At 35.9% G+C, this 26,917-nt stretch overlaps 1 long non-coding RNA gene and 1 pseudogene across 1 annotated transcript; one reads left to right on the top strand and one right to left on the bottom strand.

Annotated features, from left to right (window-relative positions):
- Positions 1-10,165: 10,165 nt before the first annotated feature.
- LOC122099588 lies at positions 10,166-12,959 on the top strand. The gene is made up of 3 exons (XR_006145964.1): positions 10,166-10,176; positions 10,516-10,522; positions 12,529-12,959. It is a non-coding gene; the product is annotated as an uncharacterized LOC122099588 (long non-coding RNA).
- A 300-nt stretch (positions 12,960-13,259) lies between these two features.
- Positions 13,260-14,612, bottom strand: LOC122099587 (annotated as a pseudogene).
- Between the last annotated feature and the right edge of the window lie 12,305 nt (positions 14,613-26,917).

Genomic DNA, 26,917 nt, shown 5'->3' with positions numbered 1-26,917 from the left:
GAGCAGGTGGCTAACGCCTGTAATCCTAGCTACACAAGAAGCTTCAATCTGAGGATCACAGTTCAAAGCCAGCCTGGGCAGGAAAGTTTGGGAGACTCTGCTCTCCAATAAACCACTAGAAAGCAAGAAGTGGCGCTGTGGCTCAAGCGGTAGAGTGCTTGCCTTGAGCTGAAGGCCACAGAGATAGCACTTAGGCCCAGAGCTCAAGCCCCATAACTGACAAAAAAACCCCAAAAAGATACATGTTACATACTTTTGCCCATAACCGCTCAATTTCTCTCCACTACCTTCACATTACACTATACATATTAGGAAAAAGAGAAGGAAAAATACTCTAGTAGTTTACAGAATATTTACCCGTAAGAAAGCAAGGCATCTTCCATCTTACAGATTTTTTCTCTAGTTGGCCTTTTTTTTTTTTCCATTAATGGCAGCACAGTTCAAAGGCTCTTATCCCAAAATAACTCTCCTCTCTGCAAGTCATATTGTATCATATCGTTCTGTAGAATTGTTTTCCACTTGAAAGTATTTTTGATTGTCTTTATGCCCTAGCTCGTATGTAAATTTCATGACAGCATTGACCTCATCTGTTTGGTTTCCTTTATAGAGTTCCAATGTTTAAAGTATTTCTTGGCTCATGAGAAGAATTGTTGAATAAATTAAATGCTGACTGAAAAAAATAACAGTTCCATTAAGTTATGGACTTTCATTTCAAGTCTTAGTTTTGACACTTACTACTTAAACAAGCTTTAGTCAAACGAGTTAACCAGCCTGGACTTACATTCACGCTTTATTAATAGAGAGATTTCTTAAGAACATTTTATTGGGTGAAGGGCTTAGGGGAATCCTAAAGTTTGAACTCAGGGCCTAGCACTTGCTAGGCAATAGCTGTAGAGCTAAGCCATGACTCCAGCCCTTTTCTGTGATGGCTATTTTTTTTGGGGGGGGGGGTCCTGTCGTGGGGCCTGAACTCTGGGCCTGGTCGCTGTCCCTCAGCTCTTCAGCTCAAGGCTAGTGCTCTACCACTTGAGCCACAGTGCCATTTCCGACTTTTTTCTTTTTACTTATGTGGTGTTGAGGAATAGAACCCAGGGCCTCTGGCATGCAAGGCAAGCACTCTACCACTAAGCCACCTTCCCAGTCCCATGTGCTGGCTATTTTTAACAGAGGGACTTGATTCTTGTCTAGACATCTGCTTGGATCACAATTTATGTATTTTAGGCTACTTGTTATAGCTGGATGATAGGTGCTCACCACTGTGCCTAGATCTTGGTAGAGAAGTAAGTCTCTTGAATGTTTCTCTTCACATCTAGCCTCCAACAACAGATTTCAAATTTCCTCACAACATTCTTTTAGTACTAAAATAAGATGATAACTGTCAAAATAATTGGAAAATTACAAAAGGCTATAGGAAAATAGCTATTGGTATTTTCTTTAAGAATATTCACTTAACATTAATCAAGCTTTTCAAATTAATCCTGCATAAAGCAGGTAAGGAAGGTTGACTTAAATATATGTTTCCAAATATGAATACTTCAAAATAAGGCTGAAAGTATTCACTGACAAAATAAAATAACCTGAAATTATTAAAAGCAAAATTAATTTAGTAACTAAATATAATATCATTCGTTTGATCATTTTCTCCATTTTTAGAACTCTTTTGGAAGTGTTGAATGTGGTCAAGATATATTGTATGCATATGTCAACATATCAAGATGAAATTTCGTTGTAACACTAATTGATGCTAATTAAAAATATGGAAAAAACAAGTTTTTGACTTGCCCAATGTATTATAGTATATATGTTTTATAATATATAGACATAGATATCTTGAGCATGTGTACTATTTATATAAGTGTTTATATACATACATATGTATATATTATATACAAATATATACATAATATATATGATCTATTCAGATTTTCAATAATTCACTCAATAAGTATGCTGCTTTCAGAAGCATATCCTTTTTTGGAGCTCAATATGCTTTCATTTAGATGAGATTAAAATGTGCATAGAAATCAAGTAGATTATAAATGGAAAAAAATCTAATCCATGTAGTGAATTTTTTTCAAATTATATGTCAATTTCACTTTAAACACAATAAAATTTGAATGTATTAAGAATGAGATTTATGAGTTAATCTCAAAGATATTCTCTACAAATCCAATTTCATTAAATAAAGCATAAGGATAATAAAATCAAGATAAAATGTCACTTTCCTATATTAAAATCTATGTTATATATGCATCAGCTTTATACAATTATATATTAAGGAAGTAAGTATAACCTGAATCTAGATTTAGTAATAATTTCTTATTCCACTAAAAGTGATCTTGTTTACCAAAACTCATGCAACTAAATGCTTCATTTTTCTATATTTCTTCTTCAAGTATTAATTTAGGTAGATTTAACTAACCTGAGTCAATGTTTTCTCATCTCACTTAAGAAATCTAAGAAAAGTTTTCTAAGAGCCACAGGTCAGTATCAAAAGACAGGTAGTGCCTGCCATCCCTGTTCTGTTCTGTTTTACTACTCCTAATATCTAGAACCGAAACTGTGACGTAGAGTAGAAATGCTGATCTTTTGGTGCAGGCTTCTTCTTAAGACAACCAAAAGATTATCATCTTCATCTGAGCCAGTCAGCATTAATTATTCTTTTGAATAGTGAAAAGCCAGTTACATACAGATGATACATTATACTTTGTAAGATTAATATCTCAGTAAGATATGCTCCCTGTGATTTTATTTCCTGGCACATACACCACATACACACACACACACACAAAAAACACAACACACACACACACACACACACACACACACACACACACACAAACAGAAAACACAAAGGATATCATCAGAATGTAATCCTAGCTATTCAGGAAGTAGAAATCAGAAGGGCTGAAATTTGAGACCAGCCTAGGCAAAAAGATAGTACGACTATGTCTTAATCTCAGCCAATCGCTGGGCCTGGTAGTGCAGACCCTTGTTCCAGCCACAAAGAAGGCTCAGAGCTGGAGGATATCTGCTTCAGGCCAGCTTGAAATGAGACCCCATATTGACCGAAAAAGCCAGGTTAGTGAGATGGTATTCTCCTGATATCCCAGACAAAATGATGAGGATAAACAGGAAGATCAAATCCTAGGCTGGCCTGGGTGAAAAGGTAAGACCATATCTCAAAAATAACCAGAGCAAAATTAGCTAGGATTATAGCTCAAGTGGATAGCTCAAGTGGGAGAGTACCTGCATAGTAAACATGAAGTCCCGAGTTTCCACCCAAGGGTTACCACAGTTAAAATAAAAGGATCATGATCCCTGATTTAAGATTACTGTTGATTTAAAAAGTGTGAGACATCTACCTTGTAAAAATCTATGACAATTAGTTTAATGAAAATTTCTCCTAAGATATAATAGGGCAATATATTACATAAACTAATAATACTTCTTTTTTTTCTCTTGTTATTTCTCATCTTTCTTCTATACCTTCCTATAGCACTTATTATATTCCCCAATAGCAAAGCATAGCTAGGCCTTTGCAGGCTTTTTCTTGTTAATGTATACAATATCTTGTAAAGTAAATAATAAGAAGCCACTTAACAAATCACCTTTATCATAGTGTTCACTTAAGGCAATTTTGTAAGTGGTAAGGTCAGAATTCAAATTCACAACTTTCAGAATCTAAAGTATCTTTTGTCTGCTCTCCTATGATAATGTCCACATCTTGCAATGATTAGAATATTACATGTATAGTCTTATTTATAATATATAATCCTATACATCTTTCTATATCTGAGGAATGTAATTGTTTCCCTCCAGGGTTTAAAAATACAATTAAATTGCAAGTAAGACCTAGGGTTCATGATATCTTTAAAGAACATTATATTCTTATGAAAGTTGTGTAAAGCACCTGGGGAGCATTGTTTTGTTTCAAAAAGAAAACAAAATAGGATAGGTAATAACTCATGTGCCAACAATGGATAACACCAATCCACAGGAAAAGAAGGAGGAAAAGAAGAATAATAGAAGGAAAGAAGGAAGGAAGGAAGGAAGGAAGGAAGGAAGGAAGGAAGGAAGGAAGGAAGGAAGGAAGGAAGGAAAGAAGGAAGGAAGGAAGGAAGGACAGAAGGAAGGAAGGAAGGAAGGAAGGAAAAGGGAAGGAGGGTGGGAGGGATGAAGGAAGAAAAGAAGAATGAAAGAATGAGAAAAGAGGGAAGGAAGGAATAAAGAAAAAAGAGAGGGAAAAGAGAGAAGGAAAAGAGGAAGGAAGGAAGAAATGAAGGGAGGAAGAAAGAATAGATGTGATTCAAACTAGAGAAAACAGGATGACAGAGACCTGTGAGGAAATGAGTCCCTAGAAGAATTGTGAAAATATTAGCAAACTAGAAGAGCTCAAAATGAATGGGTAGTACAATAACAACAGATGTAACAACGTACACCTTCACAGCAATTGAGAGAAAAATAGTGCTGTATGTAACTTTTGTTCTACAGCGTCATGTGAAGTGTAGATGATTTAAAATAATATCTTGAAATAAAGTACGAAGTGCTTTAAGACAGAAAGCATTACTGACCTTCTGCAGAGTTTTTTTTTCTGAAGTCAAGGAGTAATGGGTTGAGTTAAAAGGGAAATATTGAATATTGTACTTCAACATATCAGGAGATGTAAAAAGTTGAAAAACATACCTGTAAGGTCTTTGTAGTGGGTCAGCCAGATCAAAGAAGGACTTTTGAACTACTGAGGTATACTTTGGAGCACAGGAAATCAATTTTCATTGCATGAGAATTTAAAACCTACATTAAATTGAACTAAATAACATCTCACTGGGAAAGACGGAAAGAGGAAACACATTTTTAAATATTGAAAATATGAAATAAATCAAGGTTAGTAAAAAGAAAAGATGAGGGAAGAACAGAAAGAAGATCATACATAAAAATTAAGGAATCTTATAGCATTGATAAAGAAAGAAAAATACAATAGGTGGTAAACTTTAGGCATACAAATACACCTTAGCTATCGTGGTAGGGAGAAGTCAAGAAATCTTCTTGCATAACATAGCATCTTTTTTGATGCAATTAACAAAATAAGACAGTAAACATGATCATCCTTGGATTGCTGAAAGTAAAGATTTAGGAGTACTCCTGGGCATTGACCCAAAAGATTAGAACCCAGGATACAGTAAAGCCACCAGCCATAGCCATGTTCATCTCAGCCCTAGTCACCACAGCTAAGGCATGGAATCATGCCCTTCAATGCATCAAGAAAAATATATGTATGTATATATACAATGGAGTTTTAGGCATCCATTAGAAAGAATGATATTGTGCAATTTGTAGAGAAATAGAAAGTCTCAGAAATAATTATGTTAAGTGAAGTAAGTCAGGCCCAGACAGACAAAAGTTGCATGCTTTCCCTTATAGGTGGAAGCTAGATTTAGCTTATAAGCCTATAAGTAAATATATTGGGTAGTATGTAAGTGTATACAGATGTATTGCCTGAAACATGGTAGATTCAATAGTACTGAATACTGTTATTTCTTAGAAAGGCAAAGTTAAAAGTTCAGCAAAATAAAATACCAGAAAGTAGGTACTTGTAGAAGGTGGGGTGAAATCAAGAGGAAAGAGGTAGATGAAGAGAAGAGGGAAAATTAAAAATTAAAAGAAGTGAAGGAAGGGTTAGGTAAGAGAGGGATGGATCAGACTGTTAAAAACATTGACATTGATCAAGATATATTTTATTCCTAAACTGCTTTGTTAAATGGCAATTCCTTTGTAACACTACTTAAAGATAATTTTAGATAATTTCAGAAAATTAATAAAGGAGTTCCTGAAAAATTTTGTATTTTCACACATCATAGGAAACAAGACCATGGTTGGATAAAATGAAATTGTAAGGCAATCTGCTTAAAGGAGAAATCCTGAAGAATTAAACCACTTACTAATTCTTCAGCTATAGAAAGATGCACAAGATTATGTATGTAAGAGCATTATAAGTAAGATTATATAACATTTTCATGTCTCCCTTGGATATTTTATGTAAGTAAAATGTTATATGTTATAATCCATAGTATAATTGAGAAACACAAAGTAATTGAAATTCATTAGATCATTAATCTTGGAAACAACACTGTATGTATAGATATGTTAACTATTGTTTTACCCTAGGGAGGAAGGCATTGATTAGATAGGTATCTGAGGCCTATTTAAAAGAGAGAAAAAAAAGGAAGGCTACAAATGGTGATGGCTTTATATTTTACCTGACTTAGCTTAGAAAAAAAAATCAAACGAAGCAGATTCATGCTTTGCAGGCATGCCCCAGGAACAGAGGATTCTCTTTTTATGTTAATCCACTCTGTTTGAGTCAAAAGCTGACAGTGTACAGACAAGAAAAGGTCTACTAGATCTGTTGTCCAAAAATACTCAACACAATTTGTCGGGTTTTGCAGTACACAGGGCTTGTTACACACTACTGGCCTCCAAACATAAAAGATCCTGTTGGTTTCCCTAATTAAATACAGTGAGATCAAAGGTCCACCAGTGTCTGTCTGACTGTCTCAAGGTATTCGGGCTCTGAAACCAAATGAGAAGTAGGGAAATGTCAGAAATTCCAAACATTGAGCTTCCTCTTCCCTTTCTTCACACTTACAAAGCAATAACAAAGTCAGGGTCACCTCTGAGGTTGTTCCTCTTTCTTTTGTTCAATCGGGTAATTGTCTTGACTGTCTTGACATAGATGCTAGGAAATTGAGCTACAGAAGATAAACATGCCAGACTGTCATTTGGGCTGGAAAGACTAGTACTAAAAACTGCTCCAATGAATACTTTCCCATACAGAGAAAGATAGCATGTTTACAAGTCAATAATATATTATTAAGAAAGATGCAAGTTAGGCACCGGTGTCTAGCTACTCAGGAGGTGCTGAGATTTGAGGATCACAGGAAAGTCTTGAGACTCTTATCTGCAATAAACCACCAGAAAACGGGAAGTGGCGCTATGGCTCAAGTGGTAGAGCACTAGCCTTCAGCTGAAGAGCTGAGGGACAGCTCCCAGGCCCACAGTTCAAACCTCACAATGACCAATGGCTGGCCTTGGGAGACTAAATTACTACAGACTCATGAATTTGCTGAGGGATTATTCATAATGGGGCTATTGTTTACTGAGAAGGATAAGGTTAGTCAATATTTAATTGATTTGGATAAGGTCTTCTCTTCTTAGAAACATTGCATTGGTGGAATAAGGAACTCACAAACACTGAAAGTTTTAGACACCTATGGCATGATAGACCTGCTATCTCTTTTCCAGCAAAGATATTTATTTCTTTTTCAAATTTCACAAAGATATAAAATAAAATACCTTTGAAATTTAAACTAATTTTTATATACTACAAATTGTATAATGATATTGATATTTTGTGATTCTTTAGATTCAAACTAAAGATTCATGAATGCTAAGTAAAGCTGAGCTATACCTTCAGCACATAATGTCAATTTTTTGGGGGGGGTCCGGTCATGGGGCCTGAACTCTGGGCCTGGGCGCTGTCCCTCAGCTCTTCAGCTCAAGGCTAACACTCTACCATTTGAGCCACAGTGCCACTTGGGGATTTTTTTCGTTTTGCTTATGTGGTGCTGAGAAATCGAACCCAGGGCCTCAGGCATGCAAGGCAAGCTCTCTACCACTAAGCCACCTCCCCAACCCCTCATGATGTCATTTTATATCTAATTAGATATGGTACTTTATATCTAATATGATAGAATATGGCATGTTATTCCTAACAAAAATAAACATAAAGAACTTCCATATTTTTCTTATATACTTGAAAAATAACTGAACAAAACGTTATTTTTTTTCCTCCCCAGATATTTAACCCAGTAAGAGCCTTGAAAAATGTGCTTCCACTGAGCTACAATTCTGACCCTTGTTTTTGTTTTTGTTTTTGTTGGTGCTGTTTTGGCAGGATCTGTCTATGTAGCCCAGGTTGGTCTCAAACTCATAATTTGCTTACTTCCCTCTCCTGAGGTATGTATGCTATCACACTTCGCCTAAACAAAATTTGAAAAGACAAGTAATTATCAATGAAAAGGTGCCAGGAAATAATGCCAATGCCTCTATACTTTACTTAGCAATAAAAGTTGCTTTCTTCAATATGTTCTTTATTAAAATGTAATAAAAATCTCTCCTGCAAACCAGATGGTAGATGACATGATAAATTAAAGCCTCACATATGTGTGAATAGAAAAAAATAACTTGCTACTGGCATAAATGACATTTACAATATCCATATGTTTTTCCTAATGAATATAAGATGATCTGGATATTGCAAGAGACCTTTATTTCAGAAATGAAACAGCTAAAGGAAAAAGACAAAAACAGTAAAGCAGCACTTTGCATTTCTACAGAAATAAAAAATGCCGTGACACATATTCAATATTGGAATGTAATGAAAAATTGGCACAATGAAAGAACACTGATTACTTTTCAGCTAGGCTTTTTTCTTTATCTTCAATTCTTATTTGTCAGGCATGAAATTGAAAAAAATTAATTTATGTCTAATCTACATACTACCTGATTAAATACCTTAACCCTGGCAAAATGTGTTCTACATTATCTCATTATCATATATGTTTGTGTTACAGTTTTACTTAACAAGTTATGAAAAGTTCCCAGTAAGTGTTTACTAGAGCCTATGATATTCTATGCTAGTAAAGATGTGATACGAAATATTTCTCATTCTTATATTAACTATATGGCTTTGGACTCATTAATAAACTATATTAATCTTTTGCTTTCTTTTTTTCTAAAATTAGAGAGTTAGTATGTAACATGATGTTGATGAGATGTTAGAAAAGCAGAGGTTAAAAAAAACGCCTAGAATAATTCTTGTCATATGTTAAGCCCTTAACAAAGGATCAGTCATTATTAGAGTTCACAGGTTAAATAAATTCAGACAAATGCAAATTAAGTTCTTCAGTGCTAATTGAAGGCCATTTGCTCACTCACTTGAATGTCTCACTTCATCCTCTATACTACAACCTGTCTTGGCAGATCCTTTGCAACAGTTGCTCTCCATGCCTGGTTGTGAAAACATTCATCGCTCAACATACTGAACAGATCTTGGCTCCCTGTAAACAAAATATATAAAAATTTCAGGAATTATTTTTCTTACAAATGACCAATAAACTGCTTATTGCTTGGCAAATATTGAACCTGGGACAATTATACTCATGTTACATCTGCTACAAACTTAAGGGAAGTGGCAGAGGCCCCTTGAATACATAATGATGGAAGGATGAAAAGAAAGACTGATGGCTTATGAAATCTGGCCATTGGCATGGGCATGACAAGCAAGAAAACTGTGGTGTGATTCTTAAATGAAAGAATAAATTATACATCCTTGAATAAATTTTAGACTCACTCTACTAAGCTTCACAGTCACAGAAATGAAAATGCCAAAACTGAAAGCTCCTATCTAATCATATCTCAGTGGTAATTCCATTCCTCAGCTAGGCATGTGAGTAATAGCTAAGTCCAGTGGTATCCTGCCTCAGTGTTAAAACAGAAGTTAAATACCAGCACAATTCAACAAGTAAGCATTGTCATAAATTAATGACTGAAGCATTCATAATGTGGCCTTAACCATAATGAAAATTTGAACTCAACACTTTTGCAAAGCAGTTATATAGTACATTTTAATTAGTGTCTCATGAGTCAAGATGTAGGGGGTTTTAGCCTAGAAACTAATCTCACATATTATATGTAGTCAACAGTTCATTTGTTCCCTAATTGAATACCATTTATGTCTCAAATTGTATATTAAAGACACATAAAAGAAACCAATTCAGAAATTTGCAGTTAAGGTCCCAGCAGGAAACAGATGGTTTTACAGTGTTTAAGTGAATTGAATTTCAGAGAGAGAGAGACAGAGACAGAGACAGAACACAGAGGTGAAGGTGAAATTATGGATACCACCAAGAAATAGGGAAATAACTAGAAATATCAATCTCAAGAGACGGGGAGCAGAAGTGGTACTGTGGCTCAATAGGTAGAGTGCTTGCCTTGAGCTAAAGAGCATAGGGACAGCGCCTAAGCCCAGAGTTCAAGCACCATGACCGACAAAAACAAAAACAAACAAAAACACAATCAAAGCTGGGGGCATCACATTACTAGATTTTACAATATGTTTTAAATCTGTCATAATCAAAACAGCATGTAATTTTACAAAAAAATACACACATAGAACAATGGAATGGAATAGAATAAATGAACTCATACATCTACAGTCAGTTTATTTTTGAACAATGTACTAAGAATATTAAATCAGGAAAAAAAAACAATAACTTCAATAGTTTTGGAAAACCTAGATAAATTCACGCAGAAGAACAATAATGAATAATTGTGGTATTTTTATACAAAAACCAACTAAAATAGATGGCATCTGTGCACCAGTGTTTCATGCCTAGAAACTGAGCGACTCAGGAGCTTGATATCCAGAGGAACATGGTTTCAGGACAGGCAAAGTGCTAAAGTCTCCTAGACTCCATATTCAAAATAATCAGTAACAAAACAAAACAAAACATTGTTGGAGACATTGTAGTAAAGCTACAGCCCAGCAAGTGTGAGGCCCTGAGTTCAAACTCTAGTTCCTCCAGGAACAAAAAAGATAACAGATGAATTCAAACCCAGGAAAAAGTTTTATTGCTCTGTATTCAGTCATTTCAATCTGGTGTGTAAAGTGTATTTTGGGGGACATTTTGGCCCTAACATGGCAATATTCTGTAATATTATGTTTAAACGTTTATTCTGTTACAAATATAGGAAATGTAATGATTCTTTTTTTAAAAAAAAAACAAACAACTCATGCTTTATTTTAGTTCAGTTCATAATAGGAAAAAGGAAAAATAGTGGATATTTAAATAATAATTTTGCCATTTATCTTTTAGTACACTGCTACCGACACATAAGAATGATCTAATTTAAAACACTTTCCCTTCTGAATGTATCTCTACTTCTGAAAACTGTGAAAGTATTAATAAAAGTCATGTTACCTATTTTTAAAAATAAAATCTACATATCCCATCACCATTTTTATGGGGAAAAGACAGGTATAATAAGATGTGGTACATAAGTTAATGATGAAAAAAAGGTTTAGAATCCTAAGTTGGCATATTGAGTATGAAAACAATGACACAAATGATTTAAACTCTCATTAAAACAGTTTCATATTTCTCTAAAGGTACATTTGGCAGAAAGGAATTGTCAGCCAATATAATATACAATGAATATATCAGTTGTTTACATTTCCAACAACTACAAACACCAAGTGGAAAACCTAGGAAGAAAATCTTACAGAGATAATTAAATGAGCCTTAGACCTTCAGTCACTGAAGATTAAGATCCTACTTAGCTCTGGTGTAAAAAGAGTCAGAACCATTCATACAAAACAGTTGGTTCTTCTGGTGAGTATGATTTTTTCCATGGGAATTCAAGGTAGTTTCATTGTAAAACAAATTCCAAGTCACAGTACATTGTGTTAAAGTAAGGCTCTAGTGTATTTTGGAAGTGTAGTAAGCTACAGCTTATTTACTGGGAAAAATTAAATATATATATTCTTTTTGCCTCAGGTCATTGCATTCATATCATCCCAGTAACGTATCTGTGATGTACACTATTGATAACTTAGGTTTCAGTTTTAAGCAATTATCTGTACTATTACCCACTCTTCATTTTATGGCTTTTAAATATTGTCCTTAAATATCTGAAAAGTAATGACCATATTCTGAAAGCTCATGAAAAAAGTTCTATAAACATCAGCTTGAAAAATTGTAAGGCCTTTAAAGTGTCATTAAGTAAGGTTATAGAGAGTAAAACAGGAACAAAAAAAGCTAATTTGAAAATTCTATACATGGGTTTAGGGATTTAGCTCAGTGGAAGCTCAGTGGCCCTGAATTTGGTCCTCAGCTCTGAAAAAATAAAAATAAAGAAAATTCTATATATGATCCCCTTCACAAAAATGAATTTATGATGTTTCTTTTTCAAAAGTGGAAGAGGGAGGTCACAAAAAACTCCTGCTGACATTTGGATACACTAGTAATATAAGGGTTTCCCCCCCAACTTTCAAAATAATTCTTCAAAATATACAGCTTTTAAGGCCTAGATTATAAAAGACAATAAATGTGATATTAAAGTTCCCCATCAAAATAGCCCAGCCAGTTCATCACACAGATCTTAAAATAAAATGGGCATGTGAAGACTTATATGAAAAAATTGTACATTTCCAAATTATATTTAATAATACTGCACACAATTTATAGAAAAACTAGAAGGCTTTAAGCAGCACAACGTCTAAACAAGTTTTAGCAGGTAAATCAGTTTTCACATTATATTTCTAATGTTTAAATTATCTAACCAGTAAGCCACAAAACTTTTCTTAGGCAAGGGGTCTACTGTATTTTGAATATGGAACCAGAGTTCTTTTCCCTAAGATGAAAAAAATTGAACAAAAATAATTTTATTTGGCCTAGGTTTAAAAAGAGGTTTAAAAAATGTTTAAATTGCTTCAGTCATAGATAAAAATTTATAAAGCAAAGAAGACCTTTAGTATATATCAAAAGTCATTTATTTGTAATTTTCTATTTTTTAAACTAGTGAGAATTTAACTGAATTACTGTCTTTTAGCTCTAAAGTTTTGATTACATTGTTCTGTTTTAAAATAGTTAAGAGTAGGGTGGAAGTAGTTTAGTGCTAGAGTATGTGCTTAGCATATACAAGGATCTGGATTCAGTTCCTAGCACAAAAACGAAATAAAGTTTAAGACCACATCTCAAACAAAGTTGTTTAAATAGACAATGTTGGCCCTGAATTATATCAAAGATTTTTTTCCCTCTCATCTTTGTCTGGTTTTAGTTCCTTCAGGTCAGTTACTAATGGGGAACAAATATGTCATGTTTTACAACTTAATCTGTGGCCCCTTTGTCCTTCTCTTCAGAGCCCAAAGTGCTAAGCACATGGCATGTGCAATTGACTCAGGTATCCCTGAATGAATAGCCATATACCAAGGATGGAATAAGAAATGCAGAAAATCTGTAGATGATAAAACAACATTTGTAAAACACTTAAATGATAATTTTGAAATTTCTAATCCCTTTTCTAGACTTACTTTGGTATGTCTCTAACTAATAGGAAGAGAAATACAAGAATACATGGTTATATCATTGTAACTAAACTGCAAGGAAGAACACGTAAAAAATTTTTTGTTTCATTCATGTATTGAAGAATGAATTTTATTTACCTCACTAGTAGATCCCAGCTGCTCCAGTTATTCTGAGAAAAATTATTTTATCAATAACAGGAAAAATATCTTCCAATATTTGTTTTAACAATTGTAATTAAATTGCTTAGTTATACTACAGAGTAGAAGCAATTAATGAATTTTGGAAATAAAAATATGTATGTACATTACCCTGATACTAAGCCAAAATATATCTAACAACCAATCTTCTTGATATCTGTTACTCATAAAAATAAAGGAAAATATATTTTAAGTATTTTGTATATAGATTTCAATTAGAAAATAATAGCTTAATGAAAATAATAGTTCATGTGAGTGGACTGATAAGGAGGCACGAGAAGTATTCAAAACGTGACAGACAACATACTGCCAAAAGAAAGATTGAAGAATATTTGCCTCAATGACACTTTTTATAGGCAACAGCTAGATTTTTATACATTTCAATTTTATCTTATATTCAAGAAAAATACAGATCCGCAAATTAAGATGACCCAAGCTGTAGTTAAGAACCCCTTCTTTGGGCTTGCAAAATGTAGCCTTTTGATTTGATAATCCCTCTACTTTTCACAATGACGAGTATCTCAGTAGCCACAGTGGCACCCATTCCTGTGCCTGGATGTCAGGAATGCTCTCCTGAAGAGCTTCTTGGAAAGTTGCTTCAGAAAGCAGCTCTTTTGGATCATTGTGAGTCAGTAGTTTGTATATCAAACTGTTTAGCAAATGCAGTCAAATCAGGTGACATTACACAGAAGGAGACAAGATTAACTTGGTTACTATTTGGTTTTACCTGTGCCCACTGATACAGCTGCTCCAATTGTGTTTTGTCTAGGTCAGATGTTCCTATAGCAACAACTTTCTTGCTTTGAACTAAGTTTTCTAATTCTTCCCAGTAAGGCTGTAAATGCTCCAAGGAAAGATTAACTCCATCTTCAATAGGCAGTGAAGCAATGATCACAGAATCCAGCTGTGCAACTCCAAGGACTGAATAGGCCATGTCAACTGCATTTCTAGTTGATGATGAGGAATTTGATCCCACAATGAACAGTTTTGCAGAAACTTTCATTTCTTCTCTCTCATCGGAATTTATCTTTTCTATTGCATGAGATACAGTGCATTCCAAGACATCTGAAAACTCCCTGACCAAATCTGGGCTGATTTGGGAACTCCATTCATTCAAGGTCTTTTGGATACCACCTCGAAGCTCCTCGCTGTGCGTGGACTGGCACTTCTTGAGCAGGTGGCCCCAGTTGAGGAGGTTCCCAGTCTGCAGGTGCAGGGTGCTGGCTTGCTCCAGGAGCGCCCCAGCAGCGCGGCTGTAGGTGCACATGGAGGCAGCCGCCAGAGGAGCCGGGTGGCGGCGCGGCGGGGCGGTGGACGGGAGGGCCGGGAGGCAGCAGCGGGGCTGGACGTGGTGTCCCGGCTGGAGAGGCATGAGCGAGCGCCGGGCCCGCGTGGTGGAGGCCAGTGTGCTCTTGGGGCCTGGAAGTCCGGAGGGCGGCGGAGCGGCGGTCGGGGCGGCCGGAGGCCAAGCGGCTGCCTCAGAGGCATCGATTTCAGACTGAAGGTGCCATTCCCTGGAAGACAATGACTAAGCAGAAATCGCCCGCGCGGGGAGGGGGGGGGGTGCTTAGTAACTGATACTCTGCCCGTGGCGGAGGGACACTCGGCCCGTGGCAGCGGGACTGGGCCGGCTGGGCGGGGCAGGGCGCACAGGGGCAGCTGGAAGCCGGCCCACCAGAGACTGGCGCATGGCCTGCAGCTGGCATGGCGCCAGGAAGTGTAATGATTCTTAGGGCTGTGTAATATAGAAGAGAAATAAATGATGGTGGTGGTGATGGTAGTGGAATGCAGTGAATTGATAAGGATGCAATCTCACCTTATTCAGAGTTATTTATATCCTGCATGTGAGTTTAAAATTCAAAATTTCTCTTATATTGCACCAGAAAGTTTTCCAAAGTTATAAATTCTGGAAAGAAATCTAATCAGATTAAATGGCTTGGTAGCCAAGGGCTAAGTCTAATGTAAAAATATTCAATATTAGCAGCAATTATGAATCTGAGGACCTAAAAAGAAACATTTTAATTTCACTTCTTTGCATGGATTCAGAGGAGAAGCATTTCTAAAAAATGTTGCAAAGAACCATGTATGATACCGAGTTAGAGTGAAGTACATTAATCCATTAAGAAATGCCTGCACATTGCTTACACATACTGCATGAAAACCGTTGGCTAATGAAGGAAACTTCATACAGGTTGAGATTCAACAAGAAAGATTGGTTCAGCAAAGACAGGGCCCTGGGATCCAGAAGTGGCAGCTTGGATATAAAGACCCAAGAATAAAGAGGAACAATGGAGTGATATTCAGAGTTGGAGCCACTGAAGAGATGTAGCCAGTAAGAATGCCTCAGGAAAATTGAGGAGAGAAGCTTTGGTTTCTCCATTCCTTTTTGTTCATTGTTTATTAAAGTTTGGTGACAAGTGGGTATAAAATCAGATCATAGGAAGCAACTCAAACACAGAGAGAAAGCAGAGACAGGGTGAATATTTGAGCAGAAGTTGTCTGAGGACAAATTACAGCATGGGGAAAAATAATTGGCTTGAATATAGCGGAAGCTTAAAATCAGTAAGATTTATGTTTACCGACCTTGTTTAAATATATGAACAGCCCCAAACACAAACAAGACCTGTCAATAAAATGTCCATAAAGCTATAAAATTCTCCTTAATATATGTAATAATTCTTTATTTAGGATTTCTTATTTAGAATTCTTATTTAGAATACTGAAAAGGCACCCCATACTTCCCTGATTTAAACCTTGTCTGTCATTACTCTGTTCTCACATGTAAAACTACTTTCACATAAAATTGCTTATCACTTTGAAAAAGAACCACTATATTTTTCTCTAAGCTTAGTTTCTCAAGTCCCACTTTGTGTTATTCTCTATAGGCATATTTAACTAATCTACTGTCCCTCCCTCCCCCCCCCAATACTGCATTCAGTTTTCAGCTTCTCTGTGAAATCTTTTCTGAAACTTGTTCAGTAAAGTTAGCCCCTCTGTATTGTTTCCTTGTTGGTCTCTACATCCACAATAACAATTATGATGGTAGGAATAGGCTGGCTGTCCCAACAGAGATTAAAATTGATTTTCCCTATTTTAGAAAGGTAAAGATACTGAATAGTGTTCAAAGTTAGTCCCTAAAAGAATATTTACAAATATCACTGAGGATGCTAGAATGAACTTCTAGCCTCAAAACGTAGATATATAGTCCAAAATTCCAAAGAAGAGAAATGGCAAAAATAATGAGGAGTGAGTACTGGTGTAGACAGATGATCACAACTTATTAAACTCAAAGCTAACGTTCTTAGGAGAAAAGTGTATTCTAACATACTTGCACTGTCCCTTAGCTCTTCAACTCAAGGCTAGTGCTCTATCACTTGAGCCACAACAGCACTTCTGGTTTTCTGGTGGTTTAGTGATGATAAGAGTCTCACAGACTCTGCAATCCTCAGATCTCAGCCTCCGGGGTAGCTAGGATTACAGGCATGAGCCACCAGCAGCTGGCTTATTATTATTATTATTAATTTTCTAACATCCTTTTGAATGGAGAACCTTAAGCTTTGTCTATAATTGTGGAAGATCAAGATGGCTATGGGAGAAGGGTAAAATACAGTGTACAGAAGAACTGAAGAACCACTATCAGCTAGAATGATGGCCATTGAAAAATCATTGTGACACTGATATCCCCAGACTCTTTGTGGAGAATTCCATAATGTGGGACTATAAGAATTACTAGCAGGAAGTGGCCCTGTGCTTCAAGTGGTAGAGCACTTGCTTTCAGCTGAAGAAAGCAGGGACAGTGCCCAAGCCTAGAGTTCAAGCCCCACAACCGACAAAAAAAAAAGTGTTATCTGACCTCAGCCCCAGATGAAATTCTGGTCTATTAATATCTTTGAAAAAAAGATAATATCAACTAACTGTTCAAAAGAATTAATGGCAGTCGCAAAGTAATTCAGATCTTGAATGTGTGCTTGGTTTAAATCACTGTATTAGCTCCAATATCTGACTACAATTTCAAGAGCAATTCACAAAAATACAAGGAGTTTCATTCAGATGGACTTAACAATCCATTTGTAGAATCATCCTAAAGCATCCTAAATCATCAACAGATGAACATATAAAGAAAACATGATTGATAGAGAGGTAGATTGATGCACAAACACATACAAACACACAAAATAGATTATTATTCAACCATACAAATGAATGAAAATATGCCATTTGCAGAAAAATACATAGAATTGGAGATTACGATATTAGGTGAAACAGACATGACTCATACCGACAAATATAGTATGTTTTCTCCTTTATGGACTGTCTAGATGAGAAAAACCAGGGAAATGAAAAAGAGAGTATCTAGGAGACTGAAGGGAACGTGGGGGAAATGGAAGTAATACATAATCAAAATATATATGTACATACATACTTTGTATATGTTCAAGTATATTGTACATATGAATGAGAGGCATAATGAAGCTCATGATTTTGTACAGTTAATGAAAACCCAAAAAAATCCTTTCATTAAAATATAACCCTGTGCAAGTAAATGAAAAATGAAATAATTATATTCATAGTCTTACATTGAGCCTCATATTGCTAAAATTTATATTACTTTAACATTTCTTCATGTTAAAGCATTATCTGCTTCTTCTACCCTTTTCTTTTTTTAAAGAAAGGGCATAGATTTCATTTCTTTAGTATCTCAAGTGAACTACACAACTTTGAGAATCCATTAGAAAATCTATGAGATTTTCACAAAAGGATAAATTATTTATGAATAAATGAATCAGTCTTAAGATTTTATTTGAGAAAAATACTACTTAGAAAAGAATAATACTAAATCATGTATTATTCTTTTCTAAGTAGTATTTTTCTCATATATTTTCACATATATTTGGGGGAAATTTTATGACATACATAAATTTTCAGATCAAAGTATTTACTATTTCCCAAATAGAGTCTGTGAAGAATTGTAAGTGTAATCAGTGAATTATGTAATACATAGCAAGCACCTGTAGATTTTACTGCTGTTATCCACAGGATACAAATTCATAGCTGAAAATGGCTAATTAATGTTTCTGGCCTATAGAGTCAAGGTACATAATCCATTACCTAAGTATTTATGTGTTTTCTGATAGCATTTTAAAGATGATTACTAACTTTATATATAGGAATTTTGTAAATCTGTTGCTACTTCCATATATTTATGAACTTGTGACTTCCTCTCAATTTTAGAGTCAAGGAAACAGTTTTACAATAAATAACTCATCATACAAGAAGAAGGGATTGATCCTTCTCTAAAGATCCTCCAAGATACCCACAGTAGTTTTGATATCTATTGAGAATTTCTCTTAGAACATACAAGGAAGACACTGCTGAAATAGAGAAGTCTATAATAAAAGGCATGGGGAAACATGTAGCTATATGGTAGCGGTAAAGGGAGAAGCTTGAAGAATACCATGAAACAGACCATTACTTCTGAAATCAGGGTTCTATGCCTATTTTCTGTAAGGCAAAGGATTCATTAATGAAGACAACTAAGAGCTGAGGAAGGAAATGTCATACAACCCAAAAGCCACTAATGGGAGACGCCTAAGTCCTTTACTCTATTGTGGTTGCTTGTCTTTAGTCTTTAAACAAAACAACTAGTAAAAATGTCAAAGAAAATACAGTTTTCTCCCAGAATCTCTATTTTTCCTCCTCATTTCTGACTTTTCATTTTCTGCTTGCATTTACTTCTTAATTTCTGACATTCCCACTCTTCTCCAATGTCTCTTTTTTTTGGTGGAGTGGGCACTGACAATCTCTTCCATAAGTACTAAAATGGTTGGAAGCTTTTATTGAAGCATTAAATAACCAGAATAATAAACTATCATAAATCACTACAAGAAAGCACGGAAAATTGTTGTTAATAGAATAAGACACTTCAGCAAAAAGAATTCCATTATCCAATGGCTCAAACAAATGGAACTTATTTTCAATTTTGCAAAATTATAAAACTATTTACAAGATTGGTATGGTTGGTGTGGTACTATCTCATGTTCCAATGGTGGATTTCAGTACCTACCATTTTCCAATGCATTAGAAGGGGTAGGAGGAGCTCAAGGAAACTGATGTCTGTCTAGGTAGATGAGTCATAAACTCAATGCAGCCTCTGCTCAAAATTCAATTATATCCACACACATAAAAAGATATCCAGATGTGAGAAAAGCTGAACTAGAGCTCTATGACTATGCTGCAGGTGATTGAATCTCAGGAGGATTTACTTTTGACAAAAGCATCACATCCTTCTCTTCCACACCATGTTGTATATTTTAAAAAGAAAACCCAACTAGCTTCTTGATAATATGAGGGACTCTTCAGACTCACTTCCTCCAAGAACTTTCCATCCTTTGAACTTGCCAGAATAAGCTAAAATATCTTCTTACTGTACTATAAAAGGCAATTTGCTTTATTTTATCTCACTACTGTATTCCAGACAATGCCTGGAAATTTTCCACCCTCATACCAAAAGAAATCCCACCTTAATATGTTCCTTCACAGCAAGTATATGCCAAGTGAAAATTTTTTCTCCCACAGGAAGATAAATTCAGATGGCAAGTGTTATGGAGTAATTTATTTTCTTGTACTATCACAGATAAGGATTCTATTGTAGAATAGTAGATGCAACCATAAGCGCTTTTCACAATGGGCTAGGAATGTGGTTAAGTGGTAGAGTGCTTGCCTATCATACATGAAGCCCTGGGTTCGATTCCTCTATAGCACATAAACAGGAAAAGCTGGAAGTGGTGGTTTGGCTCAAATGGTAGAGTGCTAGCCTTGAGTAAAAGAAGTTCAGGGACAGTGACTAAGCCCTGAGTTCAAGCCCCAGGATTAAAGAAGAAGAAGGAGGAGGAGGAGGAGGAGGAGGAGGAGGAGGAGGAGGAGGAGGAGGAGGAGGAGGAGGAGGAGGAGGAGGAGGAGGAGGAGGAGGAGGAGGAGGAGGAGGAGGAGGAGGAGGAGGAGGAGGAGGAGGAGGAGGAGGAGGAGGAGGAGGAGGAGGAGGAGGAGGAGGAGGAGGAGGAGGAGGAGGAGGAGGAGGAGGAGGAGGAAGAAATTCATACAGTAAGGGCCAATTAATATTGATTATTTGAAGACTGGCCCATTTCCATCAACAGGAAGACCTCCTTGGCTTAGAGAAAAAGAAGCTGACATGGTATGAAGAATGAGTTGCAATAAGAGGGATAAACCATAATCTAATCAGAAAGAAATATGTCTGGGTTGATACTTTATGATATCAAATGCATCTTTTCTACCATTCAAGTTTTAATTGACCCATAAAATTATATTTGCAACTATATTTATGAGATATTATGTATAGATTTTGTTCTGTTGGAATCAGAGTAAGCACAAGTAACTACATATATCATTTCTTTGTAAGAAAAAACATTAAAAGTCTTCTTGCTATTTATGAAATATACAGTATATTTTCATTTAACATGCTTTAAAAAATTACTGCTCCCCCTATGACATTGTTAATCAGGTTAGCTTTTGATTACCTGATATAATTATGGCTTTTATTGTCCTATTTGAAAAACATATAATAAAATTCTGCAATAATAAAAGTGTGACCAATCACATGTAAACAAGTCTTTTGGTTAAAAAATATCATGTCCCCCAATTAACCAATTGCTGAATATATATATAGCTCTAGGTTCTAATCCTACAAAGGTCACAACCTAATAAGAAGAAAGAAAAATATTCAAAGCAAAATATAATGTATTTCCTTTTGGAGGTCAACAATGGGTACTACAGGTGCATTGTGAAAGGGGGAACTTAGGAAGAAGAGGAAGTCTGATTAGAAGAACTGATGTCAAATCTTTAACATTTAACAAGAGGAAAGATGAGAACCTCAGAAAGAAATAACAATTAGAAAGAAAAATAGAAATGCCAGGACCTGATTGGAGGCCTGGGCTAGAAAGATCTCAAGCACAGAGTGCAAGGACAGTTGACTGGGACTTGGCATCAAGTTGGCAGTGAGGTATGAGGCTGTTGGCTTTTTACACATCTCCCTAAATGTTCTCACGTATTTATATAGCCATCAAGAATTTATGACAGTGGTATTAATTGCAGATAGCCTCATATATAGTGACAAAATAAGACAGTTACCTAGGGAACCTCTAAGTGGAATAGAAATAAACTCTCCATCCCCTGATAGTGGTAAATACTGATACCTGGGTTTGGACTTGAGCCTTGTGCTTGCTCACATTGGCACTCTACCACTTGATGGATTCATGATAGAGAGTAATTATGTAGTAATTGATTTACATATAAACCTCTCATGTATATAAATATATATATATAAAATTTGTATATGTACTTGGATACATACTTTTGTTGTTGTTGTTGTTGTTGTTAGTCATGGAGCCTAAACTCTTGGCCTGGACGCTGTCCTTCAGCTCTTCAGCTCAAGCCTAGTGCCTTACCACTTGAGCCACAGAACCACTTCCGGCTTTTTCTGCTTATGTGTTGCTGAGGAATCAAACCCAGGGCTTCATGCATGCGAAGCAAGCACTCTACCACTAAGCCACCTTCCCAGCCCTGGATACATACACAATTTTGAAAAAAAAAAAAATATATATATATATACATAAAATGAAACGCAGGGCCTAGAAACAGACAATATTCGAGGAGAAACTTCTCAGCTCTAGTTGGCATGATTTAAATTTCTATGCAGAATTCAGTGGCTTCTCAACACACACAGACCAGATTTCACATCTTTGTCACCGGCAACAGAGCTTTCATAATTTAAGTAGAAGATATTTTTCTCAGCCCATTTCTGGTTAATTTCCACCCAGTCCTTGGATGATGATACACTGCTCCCCAAAACAGTAGATTTCAACAAACTGAGTAATATGCAAGCACTCAATGGATTTGGGCAAATGAATTTTGAATGCACATGAGTGGCAAAAAGCAGCTGTCCAGTTGTATTTAGAGTGGTTCTGTTGTCACATTTGCTGGATGACCTTGATCAAATTGATCATATATTGAACAGAGAGTAGAAGATATTTTACCATGCATATCAACATTCTCTCATTACCCTAGAAAGGAAGCAATACTGGTGTCAATATAGCTTCATTTTTGGGCTGGGAAGGTGGCTCAGTGGTAGAGCACTTGCCTTGCATGCATGAGGCCCGGGGTTCGATTCCTCAGCACCACATAAGCATAAAGAAAAAAGCTGGAAGTGGTGCTGTGGCTCAAGTGGTAGAGCGCTAGCCTTGAGCTTAAGAGCTGAGGGATAGTGCCCAAACCCAGAGTTCAGGCCCCATGACCGGACCCCCCAATAAATATATGTATGTACATATCTATCTATCTATCTATCTATCTATCATCTATCTATCTATCTATCTATGTCTTCATTTTTGCTTTAAATTGCCAAGAGGAAGTTAATGAATCTATTTAAAAAGAGACATTTTCTCAGACAGTAGCTCATACCTGGTATCCCAGCTACTCAGGAAGCTGGGATCTGAGGATCATGATTCAAAACCAGCCCAGACAGGAAAGTCCATGAACTACTTATCTCTAACCAACCAACAAAAAATGGTATAGTGCCAGCCTTCAGCAGAAATGCTCAGGGACAGTATCCAGGGCCCTAGGACACAGGCAGGCACGCACTCACACACACACACACACACACACACACACAGCCATCTTACAATATTTGCAAGGATGCTTATTCACTGAATCAGTTAACAATTCAATAATTCAATATTTCTGTCATTAAATTAATTTAACCCAAGCTAGTCAGAATCAGCTGTCAAATACACCATGGTTGGCACAAGTCTTTAGGAAGCATAGTGGATCTCTGTGACATAGAGCACCAGGGCGTTGCACGTCTTAAGCAGATTTTATGAAATGGAAGATGGAAGAGACAAGAAAGAGGAAAATAACATTGAAAATATAATGCACATAACATGAGTCCAGCAAAAACCAGTTTGTCTTCCTAGTTTAAAACATGGAAATGTTTTAAATTGCTTGTAGAGTTAAGAGGGTCATATTAAGAAGAGCTTTAAACATTAGGATTAGAGGATGGAACATCTCTGATGAACTTATTTGTGCTGATTGACTTCTGTCATGATCTCAGCTGTTTCAACATTTGAACAAAACAGCAGCTCAAATTATTAAGAATGTATAGTAATACGTAGTAATATGTAAATAGTACATCAAAGTTCCTTCTAAGAGTGGAGTTTTTTTGTTTTGTTTTGGTTGGTCGTGGGGCCGGAACCCTGGGCCTGAGCACTGTCCCTCAGCTCTTCAGCTAAAGAAGAGTGCTCTACCACTTGAGCCACAGCGCCACTTCTGTTTTTTTCTGTTTATGTGGTGCTCAGGAATCAAACTCAGGTCCTCATGCATGCAAGGCAATAATTCTACCACTGAGCCACCTTCCCAAGCCCCTCAGAGAAGGTGTCTGAATTTTATAATTTTCTGGTTCTAGTCATGGTTTTACAGCTTATTGTCTACCCTAACATTACTAGGCACTACAACAAGTTCCTGATTAAGAGCAGGTGACACAGGGAGATCATATGCTGTATTAGTTGTTTAAATCTGCAATGAAAAGGGGAAAAATAAACGATTATAGAATTGGCATATAGTTAAAATTACCCAGAGGAAATGTCACCACAAAAAATAGCCACATAATCTAAAAACCAAATAAATATAATATTTGCTCTAACAAACTTGTGTGCTGATTTTTAACTACACTATTATTTGAGAATCATAGAAATAAAGAATACAGTAGCCAGTCTGTGTGGAAGCTGCAAGGTAGCTATCTATCATTGTCTAAATGTGAATAAAGAAGGAAGAGTTCCAGAATGTTCTTTCAGGTGCACCGAAGTTTTTCCATTACATTTTTAGCATTAAATTTCTCTAACTTTATAATCTTTTCCATTTTTATTTTGTTTCTTTTTAAAAGAAACTAAATAAAAATGGTACTATTTCCTACACAATGTACCATGGTGTTCTATTACACATCAAATTTGTCGACATGTTTATAATATTTGTTGTACACCTCTTTAAGAAAAGCATTTTTAAGAGCCTTTATTTTTAGCATCCACTGACAAAAGAAATCTCTGTAACATTGTAATAATGAGCTTTTCCCCTGAGTGACACACTTAAGCAACCCAGGTAGTCTTATTATTTCACTCTTAATTTTTCTTTTGGTCCAATACTTTTTTAAAATATATTGTTGTTATGTTAGTAAGATATTGTGAATAAAGATGACCAGCAGAAATCGGCTGTATGGGAGCTATGTCAGGTAACAAAGCTCTGCCCTACACTTTTGTTGGAGTATTACAGTTTATTAAGTCATAATGCATCCGTTATAAGTAAAATTCTTTATTTAGCATGGTTGTTTTACTGTACTAGTTTCATATGCTGAAGTTTGGAACTAGGCACAATTAACACCAGTAATGAAAATCTCTGAAGAAAAAAGTATTTCTTACACTATGATATAGATAAATAAACTAATTTTAAATAAAATTATATAATATTCAGCATGGTACATGAATTGTGTGAAGCATGTAGGATTTTATAGAGAATTTTTTACAGTAGTCTAGGATCAACAATCTGATATTAAGAAATGTACAGTTAACATGGTACTAAGATATGGAACCAACCCAGATGCCCCTCAGTATATGAATGGATCAAGAAAATGTGGTATATATACACAATGGAATTCTATGCCTCCATCAGAAAGAATGACATTGCCCCATTTGCTAGGAAATGGAAAGGCTTGGAAAATATTATATTAAGTGAAGTAAGCCAAGCCCAAAGAAACGTAGTCCCATGGTTTCCCTTATTTGCAATATCTAGTATATGTCTGAGTCAAGCAGAAAAGGTCAGATAAGGTGATGTTAGGAAAATGAACCCTTAGATATGTATTTTAATGTTTTTTTCTTTCATGTATTTGTTTCTAATGCATTTATAAGATTATTTCTTTGTTGCTTTGTATGTCCCTCCTCCACAGTATAACCCCTGCTTTCACTGTATTTGATGTAGGTATAATTTGTGTAGGAGATGAGGAAAAACAAGTCGTTTAAGGATACAGGTGAACCTGTTGCAACAATGAGAAGTACAAGTTGTCATGTCGAAAACGAACTTTACAACTTTAGTGCGGGGGGCGGGGGGGGGGGGGGGGGAGGATTGAGTGGGGGGACAAGGGGGGAGGCTGGGAAAGGATGTGAAGGGTAAACAAAGGAGGAGGCTGCAATGCTTGATAAGAAATGTACTCATGATGTTGCCAATATAATTGTAACCCCTCTGTACAGTATGTTCCCAAAAAATAAAAAGAAAGAAATAAAAAAGAAAAAAAAGAAAAAAAAAAGAAAGAAAAACAAACAACAACAAAAAAACACGGTACTGACAATCTGGTGGTAAATTCTGACAATATTAGCGTGAACAGATACTGAGAACAAGGAATTCAGAAGCACCGTTTATAGGACTAAAAATATGCGTGCTCATTTTGGAAAATAGCTATTATTTTCTGTTATTTTGCACTTTTTTTTGGTAGGTCGTGGGGCTTGAACTCTGGGCTTAGGCACTGTTCCTGTGCTCTTCAGCTCAATGCGAACACTGTACCGCTTGAGCCACAGCACCACTTCTGGTTTTCTAATGGTTTATTGGAGATAAGAGTCTCACAGACTTTCCTGCCTGGGCTGGCTTTGAACCGTGATCCTCAGATTTCAGCCTCCTGAATAGCTAGGATCACAGGTGTGAGCTACTGGTGCCCGGCCATTTTGCACATTTTTATGAGAATCTATTAATTGCTAGGAACTCTTCTGGCAATATACAAACTGTATACTTAATCAAAGTCACACTCTTGGTCTCTGTCCCTCATTTTCTCTTTCTTATTTTTTATTATTAATAAGTTTTTTTATTGTGAAAATACCATACAGAGGGGTTACAATTACTTGAGCAAGGTAATGAGTGCATTTATTATCAACCATTGTTGCCTCCTCCTTTGTTTCCCCTTCCCATCCCTGCCCCCCCACCAGAGTTTTAAAGTTTATTTTTCAACAAGATGTCTTGTCCAACTCATTGTTGCATAGGTCCACCTGTATCCCTATTTAAACAATTTGTTTTTTCCTTCCCATCCCCAAATTATACCAGCATCAAATACAATGAAAACAGGAGTTATACCATGGGAGAGGGACATACAAAGCAACAAAAAAAATCACCTGGTACATTTCTAACATATTTATATGGTACCATCTTCTCTTTCTTATTCCCAAACTATTCTAAATATTTTTCTCACTCCATTGTCACACATGCACATGTAATATTTTGACCGTATTATCCTCCTTCACCTCTCTGTTTCACACACTCCCTCCTCCCATTGGTACTCATACCTCATAAAAACCTCTATTACAATCCTTTCATTCATTTTTTTTCTAAGTGTCTATAAGTTTTGCAAAGTATAATGCAAAGTAGTTACAGTGGTATTTCACATAGTCATATTTAGAACTCTAATCAGATTGACCCTTTCTTCTAATGTTAACAAAAGATTTCATAGACTTGAAGCATTTCATATTTATGTGA

This window comes from Dipodomys spectabilis, unplaced genomic scaffold (assembly GCF_019054845.1).
Source record: "Dipodomys spectabilis isolate Male_0828 unplaced genomic scaffold, ASM1905484v1 ptg000522l, whole genome shotgun sequence".
NCBI classification, from domain to species: Eukaryota; Metazoa; Chordata; class Mammalia; order Rodentia; family Heteromyidae; genus Dipodomys; species Dipodomys spectabilis.
This window is presented reverse-complemented; position numbering and strand designations above follow the sequence as displayed.